The sequence below is a fragment of the Ischnura elegans genome, chromosome 1 (genome assembly GCF_921293095.1).
Source record: "Ischnura elegans chromosome 1, ioIscEleg1.1, whole genome shotgun sequence".
Lineage (NCBI taxonomy): Eukaryota > Metazoa > Arthropoda > Insecta > Odonata > Coenagrionidae > Ischnura > Ischnura elegans.
The window spans coordinates 40705760-40714972 of NC_060246.1; positions in this window are offsets into that span (position 1 = coordinate 40705760).

The following is a 9213-nucleotide window of genomic DNA, read 5'->3' on the forward strand; positions in this document are numbered from 1 at the left end:
GCCAAGATTTAATGTTTTCTTGCTTTATTGATGCCAAGTGCCTCTCCGCGATTCAGAGATAATTTAATTAACGTGCTATCGAGGTGGAAAATCGAGCGGCAATTCTCTGTGATACCTTTCCATTCGAAAGGAAGATGCTGTTCCTGTAACCGTTAGGATAAAATCATCGATGCAGTTATGTTTTGTAAACGATGTCCAATCGAACAATTGATTTTTTTTCAAATGAGTTGATCTTTAAAAAAATACTTTTCTGCCTTTGATCTTTACGAGAGAGTTCGATATAGTATTCCAGAGCTGGACCGCGAATTTCTTTCCGGGGTAGGAGGACGAAGACTTTTGAAAGTCAACTTTAAATGCCGTAAGCTATCAATTTCTACTACTACTACTGTCAACAATTTTTAAATTTACGCAAAACAGTAGGGATATGTTTGTAAGAAAAACAATTTTTTCTACAAATACGCCAACTAAATTTGTGTTTAATCGGTCGCACACTTTGTTTTGAAAAAGTTTATAGATTTTTAGGGAATACATGAGATCCAACAGCTATCTCCCTGGCTGCGTGCCTGTCAGCCAGTGGATTTATTTTTTTCATCGATTTCGTTATTTTGGTCTACTTTCGGGAAGTGCTCTTCGGGATCGCTCTTCTTTCGGCACTTCCTCTGTTGCTCTTCTCCCGTTCTCCTCATTCTTTCCCCCGAGCGCATCTTCGCTGGACCTTATCTAAGCTCCCATTCTGAGCCCCGGGTATCTTTCTCAACATCCCAGAGCACTCCTATTTTTTTCCCTCCATGCACACTCCGTCTTGCCCCATCCCTCGTCCTACACCCCAGTACCCGCTGCCCTCCCGCTCCAACAATCCCTCACCCACTTCACGACCCCGCGCTCATTCCTCTCCCCCACCCCCTCCCTCCCTGCTGGCACCACCCTTTATTTCGAAGAGTTACTGTTATGGCCATCCCATCCCACGAATCCCCAGAATTCCCAACCCGCTTCTCCTCCTCCTCCCGCTCGCCATCTTTTTCCGCCCTCTCCTCCCCCCTCCCCCCGCGCTTGGCCCTTTATACCACCACCCTCCACGAAGCCTTGAAACGCCTCCGCAACTCCTCACTTTCGCATTTCCACCAATTCCTCTCCCGCCCTCTCAGCAGGACGCACATGCAGTCAGCGGTAGTCGCAGGGAGACTCGTGCGAACTTGAAGCGTAAATGCATGATGGGAAGGGTTTATACCAGTCAAGGAAGTCAGGGAAGTCACGGCAATTTTAGCAAATTAATAATCAGGACTCAATAGTAATGGAGATGTCAAAAGAACTGGGTGATTGTCAAGGAAAAGCTCCCGATGCATAGGAAAATAAAACCGTATAAGAAAGGGAAGAACGTTCGCGTGAAGCGAAGGAAGGTGCACGTTTTGCGACCCTTCTGGCGGAATGGCGGGAGTTACTTGACTTTATTTTTGCTACTGTAACCACCACTTGATTTTATTTCACTATAGACCTGGCTGCATCTGTCCGCATTAGCATACACTTCATTTATAAAAATTATATGCACACATCCCAATTGCGTCAATTAGATTCTTTGTACAACGTAATTGACTATTGCTGTTATAAAAATGTGTTAATTAATGAAATATTTATCTTGTGATTCCTCGTTGCATTATGTTCTCGACTCTTCTCGGGTTTCTACCGGTTGATATGCTTATTTATCTCAAGGCTTTGATTGCCACCTGAGCCATCTTCATGAATCTGATTGCTGCGGCATGACATTTCCCGCTTTTACGTGCATAAACGTACTGGTTATTCTCTGTTTTTCTCCTTTACTCGTATATAGATGGGGATAAAGGACTATATCAACTGGTGGGATACCCAGAAAGAGTTTACTCTTAAAATATGAATTTATGCCACTATTTCGTGATTAATTTACTAGCATCGCGCAATCAATGTAGCTCATACGATGTGCACATAGGAAATAGATTCCTATTATTGTTGCTGAAAATAATGACTTCGCAGTATGACCTAGGATTCAGATTTACTCAAAGGAGAAGGATAGCAGTATACTTTTGAGGATGTGGACAGAGAATGTGCCGTGTTTGGCTTCGCGGGTGGAGGAGGGTTTTGTGTGTAGTAAGTTGGTGGTCGGAAGGAGGGAGTGAGGAGGGGGGTGCAAGAGGAGCGGGTGGCGAAGGAACCGTCGTAAATTCTCTTCTCGTAGTATGCGAGGACATCCAAAACTGCTTCTGCGCTTATCGCTGTGTTCGAAGGGGGTGGGTGAAGGAGAGGAGGAGAAGATAGAGAAGTACAGAGGGAGGAAGAGGGCGAAGAGGTGGCAGGGCTTTGCTCCAATTTGCATCAACCCTGTAGTGTGCTATCATGCTCAGCCATGGCCATGAGTGCAGTACCTAGATATGCCTTTTTTTAGATACCTCTGCATTGAAATCTTGAACTTATTGTCTAAAATTAGCCAATGCTAATTTTTTTTGCATTCAATTGGTTTTGATTCTTAAAAACCCAATTCCGGTATTGGTATCACTACTAGCAAAGCCTTTCGTGGGTTCTAAATTTTCATGAGCTTGACTGATCTGTCTGAAATGTAATAAAGCAGCCAATAAGGTAAATTATGACTTTATTATTCCGCTTTGCATCTATATATTTGATTATTGGTATAACGCCGACTCATTTTTATGCTTTTTAAAAATAAAATATGGGCGAATTTGAAATTATTTTTTTACTGAATCACTGCAAGTTGTAGTCATTACCAGGTGTGGAAAAAATTTAAAGGTTATCATTAAATATATTTTTGAGGGCGGAATGAAAACGGAAATTATATAATATAACTCTTGGAACTTGTACTATCTTTACTATCGAATTTACTTGTACGTTGCACTATCGAGTAAGAGATAATTATCTAGTTTTTCAGTACTAGGATAACGCTGATGCAGGTATGTACTCATTATTGGTATTGGTCGCGACCAACTTCGATTTATTCCCTGAATGTAATTCCGGATTTTCTTACACATAAGCGCACCCGGGCATACAAATAGAGTACAAAATTGAATGTATTGTATATAAATGGATTTAATCGGTGAGCTGTTTCATTTCGTTGCTGAATAAGTTAATTTTATAAAACAATTTATTTCTTGTTATGAAGCTCAACTTGGCCTGAATTATCTGCGTGGTGATTATGATTTAAGTTAAAAAAAAACTCAACATAGAGCAAATATACTTTGCCAATTTTAGGTAAGTACTGAACATTTTTGTCAGAGTGAAAGGAATTTTATCTATTCGTATTTTATTTGTATATTCACATTTATATTCCAACATGCTTCTTGCATTGTTCCGTGTTTAATTTGCACTCTTTATTTATTAGCATCAAGATGCTAGTTGCTAGATCACTCATGTAAATGATTCATTGGAAAATTAATTTACCAAATTTTTCATTATTTCCTCACTATTTGAAGCAAAAAATGACGTCATCCATAAAGCGTAATTTTCATGTAATTCTCTTCTCGTAGCAACTTTCCATTATTATTATGAGTAGGTAACCCAAAATAAAAATTTCAACCCTAGAAAGTCTGGTTGGATAAAATTAATTTCTAGGTAATCATCGATTAAAACGGCCTACAACTGCCCAATGAATTAGGTTTATGCCTAAATATTTGATTTTTCCGCACACGAAATTTGCTTACCTATCTTATCCGCATGGAGAGCATGCTTGGTGCTGTACTACATGGTAAGAGCTGACGCACGAGAAACGTACTTGTGTAGCCTGTTCCATTCGTTCGCTTGTAGGCATCGGATTGATGAAAAGGGGAGCCGAAACGCCAACCGCCGGAGATGGAAATTAATAATAAACACCTTGCCGCCGCTGTTGCCAGCAATCTGCCCCTTCGGCTCCCTTCTCTCTGGAATCCTCTCGCCCAATCCCATTGCTCCCGCTGCCCCGCTACCCCCTTCCTCTCTCCTTCCCCTAGCTCTCCTCTCTATACCTCATATTGCTCTTGTTTTTATATTATCTCTGCTCACAGCGACTTTCTGCCCACCCGCTCAAAATTTCATCGATCACGGCCGTATTAATATCTTCATCTCCGCCTCTCCGTTTACCGTTTCATATTAGGTGAAACAGAACTGGAAATAGTTAATTTTCAAGTAATTTTATTTAAGGAAAATAATGTAATTCTGGCTAAATTCGTGTTCATAGTCACGGTTTGATGGCTGGATTAAAATATTAACATCAACACCTGGTATTGAAAGATATATTTATTTTTGTAAGTATCACGCGGAGAGGCGTGCTATGAGAACGGCCGTTGGAGTTGCGTCCACGAAGAGGACGAGAGTGTGTTTGGCGGCTGTAGAGTGCGGATGTGCCCAATAAACCTGCTTTGAGTAATGGAGTTTTTTCCTTTTAACTAATCCTGCCTTTCCCTGATGCTATCGATATATTGAACCTTACATTTTTAATTTATTCAGTGAAGTTTATTTTCATTATAACTTTATTTGTTATTAGATAGTTGATTCATATAAACTCCAATGCTTATGCTGCAATTATTTTGTTCCTGTAGCAGTACCCTAACACATCCTCCAGGTAATTCTTAATAACTCCATATTATCCCCTCTATGGAGTGCCACTCTCTGTTAAAGTTTCTTCCATTCCAATAGTGAAAACACCTCCACCTTACCGATTTAAGAAAAATTGCTCTTTTTACCGTTGTTTTGGGTGAAGTTTTTCTTTCGGCCAAGCGTGGCAGGAAAATAATATTTCTATTATACACATATTATACGTTTCATAATCTTAATCTTCTCCTCTTGGTAACTTGCAATTCAATACCCCAACTCTTTCCGGAATGGTATTGATGATACCTACTTGCCTCATTCACTCGCTTGCAAAACTCTGCATTATCACGTGAATATACGTGTCAAAAAAGAGTAAAACCTATCCAAATCTTGCCGTTTATAAATCTTTAATCGTATAATTAGTATTACAATAAGTCATATCATTAGTTTAGAAATTTCTTTAAGTCATTTAAGTTAGTCAGCTGACTGCTAGAAGAAATTAAAGCATATTTCAAATACTGCTTTTTTAAAGATATTCTGCCCGTGTAATTAATTACCTGTAGCAGTACCCTAACACATCCTCCAGGTAATTCTTAATAACTCCATATTATCCCCTCTATGGAGTGCCACTCTCTGTTAAAGTTTCTTCCATTCCAATAGTGAAAACACCTCCACCTTACCGATTTAAGAAAAATTGCTCTTTTTACCGTTGTTTTGGGTGAAGTTTTTCTTTCGGCTTATGCATGGGAAATGCACCGTCCGGAATTTTTTTGAGGCACGGCTTTGAAAGCGGTTAATAACAAAGTGAACTTAGAACGATGGACCGTATATCGTTCTGTTCGCAAAGGCAAGACCCATTGGAGACCACGGGTAGCCATTGGTATCCCCTTTAGGAATTTCATAAGAATTAGTTCATTTTTTTTACTAATTACGAATAGCTCAATCACTACAGCTGCTATAAGACTTAATAGCTTTCTCAATTTATGGACATGGGCTTCACTTCATGAATACCAAAAGGTTTGTGAGCAGGTCCGACCATCTTATTTGTAAGGGCATGGGTTTTGCTCTAAATTACGCAGTAACTTGTCCATGCTCATCGTGACATCCTTGTTTCTGCTTTCCAAGTCTATAGATACAAGTGTGACTCGAATTTTTCGTATGCGAGGCGTGATGGCATTTGAGCTTGCCCCGTGAGAGAAGGGCTTTGCAAAGGAAAATTTTCAACCAGTCAAAAGCCAGTCGGCTTATTGATTACCCAGATCATCCAGTTCATTCATGAAAGCAAATCCAAAAACCGATTCTGCATTCACCTTTCAACTGTTGATGCTGCTCTTTGGCGTATATCGGCGTATCCCTTTTGAATAATATCTGCACTATCGATCTACACCAGCCCGTTCCTGTTTGACCTCTCTGCTCACTTTGAATTTTACACAAGGAAGCGGCTGAAATGGGAATTACCTGAACATGTATTGAGATTTGATTATTTTGGCTTTGCTAGCTCCCTTGCTAGGATTTTATAGAGAGATTTCATTATCGATAGTGTAAATAGTATTGGCTTCCTTCTTTATGATATGATATTTTTTCATTTATTTAATGTTTATATAGTATATCTCTAGGCGTTAAGATTTGATATCTGTTACTTTAAAATAGCAAGAAAATGAGGATTTGACCTTGCAGCTGGATTATGTACGTGATTTATTGTCAGATTTTAAACCTTTAAGGGGATAAACATTCCATTTTCGTCGAGAAGTATTTATTGCTGAGCAAACTGGCAAAACAAAGGGTTTCCATACCTTTTCGTGCCTGCGAGGTGCATGCTAAATTAGAATCACTGTGTGGGACTTAAATTACTTCAGATGTCGCATGGAGGGCATGGGTTGTATCGGTATCCTCTACAAAAGGAGGTCTCCTAACTTTTACTATTTTTTATGCGTACCTATCATTTTTTTGGAAATCTATCCAAAAATATAATATTTTTGTTGCCAAAATTGGTTCATAGTGCTTTCGGTGTGACGACATATCGCCTTTGAATGTTGGAGCCATTAAATTTGGTCTATCATTTTCGCCGCTACAATAGCCTCTCAAAGCTTATGAGTGACGTACTGATACAAATACTCAATCATGTACAATTCACAATATTACTATTAAGCTTAGCTGACTACCCACTGCCTTCAACGCAGGGAATGTCAACTTTTTTTTTTGCAATCATAAATTTTTCGCGCAACTTCGTTTCCATCAACCTTCAGCTACATAATTTTCATTCATATGACAACGGATTTATATACGTAAAATGCAAATGAAATCAGAAAATGCCACAATTTGGCGAATTTTACAATTCTACTGATCTAATGGATCTTCATAATCCAGTTTGAGAATTAATATAGCGTATAGTACCTGCGCTCAATAATTTCAATTTCGCAATTCATCTACTGCTCTTAGAGCTCTTCCTCAAAATTTCAATATATACCATCCAATTATCTCGGCGTATTGCTGCTCAAAATTCCGTTCACCTGTTACCCAAGCATGACGCAATTAGATCTACGCGCCTACTCCGGACGAAAAATAAAATTACTCCTAGGAAAAAAAATATGCTAATATTAAGACCCCTCCCGCGGATCACCATTGATCTACCGCTCTCCCTTGATAGCCACTCGGTCCATTCAAACAGCTGCTCTGCCCTTATGTCTTATGCTCAATAGTTCCCTCTCGCACCGTTTCGATATTCGCCCTTTGCACAATTCCACCCCTCTCCATTTCGTGCCCCCCCCCTTTCGTGGGCCGAATGGAATCCCATGAGAGAAGCAGGGGGGGGGGGGAAGGGAAGTAGGACCGAGGGGGTCACGTTAGGAAGGGGGTGGGGAGCGGATTGGAGTTGGAGAGGCGCGACGAGCTGGAGCCGATCGAGTGCGCTAGTTTTCGGATGGCATTGAAATGGGTATCAACGGTGTAGTAGTGCTGCGACCAATCCGAGGGCAATGGTAGAGACACTATAGCGTTGAGTGTATTCCCTTGTGCGTTGAGAGTGGAGAGGTGAAGAACGGGGGGTGGAGAGAGGGGAAGGAGATAGACTGAGGAGGGGGCATGTTGGTTGGATTCGAAAAATATTAATTTGCCACTTTTTTTCTCTTTTTTGACACAAACAGTCTCCGTATCCAGGCTGATTTTATTGAAAAAATATACAAGCTGCTGCAAAAAATATGATGCTGCAAAAAATGTGATTAAATCATCGCTAGTTGTAATGTTTCTCGATCATACGAGGAGGAGCTATAGTCTCTTTTTTACGAGCCGTACTCGCTCCTCATCGGTTAAGGGGTTGTTATTGTTGCAGTGCATAACCTACGTGATAATTTGATGTTTATATAGTGAGCCTGATAACCAAGCTATTCTTTTTCGGCATAGCGAAAGGGCCACCTATTGCTGGACCTTTGGATAGCCTGTTTATTGAAAGATGTTAGTGATAGGGTGGTTTTCCCAAACTTTTTTCCACAGAAACTCTTACCATCTCTTTTATATTCGAGGGTTATCACAACAATGAGCTACGTAGTAGTAAAACTGCTGGATGGAGAAAGCGTAGTGGGGTTCATTCTCCTGTCTACATAGAGTTGTGAGGTGAAAAGCGGCGGGGGGAGGGTAGGGGGTTGGAGGGTGGGGAATGTGAGAGTTGGGTTTGGGGGTGAGTAAGAAGAAGGGGTTGGTAGAAAGGGTGGGAACGGAAAAGAATGGCATGAGTGCGCAGTAGGGGGGAGGGGAGGAGAAGAGGGGATTTCGTTGAGGCTTGTTTTATTTCGTAATGCCTTGCATCCACTTTCCCCAGTTTATATAACCAAGGCTTTTAAAATGACGAAGGGGGTAGAGGTCCGCACTCCATTCAAATTCGACAGTTGGTTTTCCCTGCTCGTTAACTGAATTCGCAGATGGATTTCACTGGCCGTGGGCATGACCCCCGCTTTCATATGCCAGTTCGATTCTTGATCAATTGATTAATCCGCTTGATAATCCCAGTGCATGTATGCGTGCTCCGAACTAGTTTTTTTCTGTTTCCGTTTCTAGTTTTTCTATACGGTTAATGTATTAGGTGTGGTATGGGTTGTGTTTAGGAATTATTGTTGAGGGTAACCCCTTTCAGAGATCTTATATTCTCTTAGGGGTGTCCTTGATACCGGCGCATAATATTCGTAGGAAACATTTTTGGAAGCAATTACTGAGCTATCGAAGGTAAGTTTTGGATATAAAATCAGTTAAACATTTTCATTTGTACAAAAAAACTTTGTTCTCTCCCAGAAGATACGTATCGCTTAAATTTATGTTTGATTTTGACGAAGTAACCAAACTTACCTGTGGCCGGATGATGAGCTTGAGGAGTTAGCTGAATCGTTGACTTGAAAATTTTCTTCACATTCTTCTCTCAAGAAAGCTATTTAATAATTTTATCTCAAGCGTATTCTGTGTAACTTTACTATCCGGTATAAAGAGCGTGGGGTATGAGAAGATATTATTTTTATTTCCAAGGGAAATTTAATTTCTTCTCCATCACAAGTAAATATGTTTTAACTAGATTTATAATTACTAGGAGCTATCTAGAATTCCCATAGGCCTTATAAGCATAATAGGCCTATAACAATAGAGGCCTAAGTTTTCAAAAACACCAGTGGGATGTCAGGGAGTTAG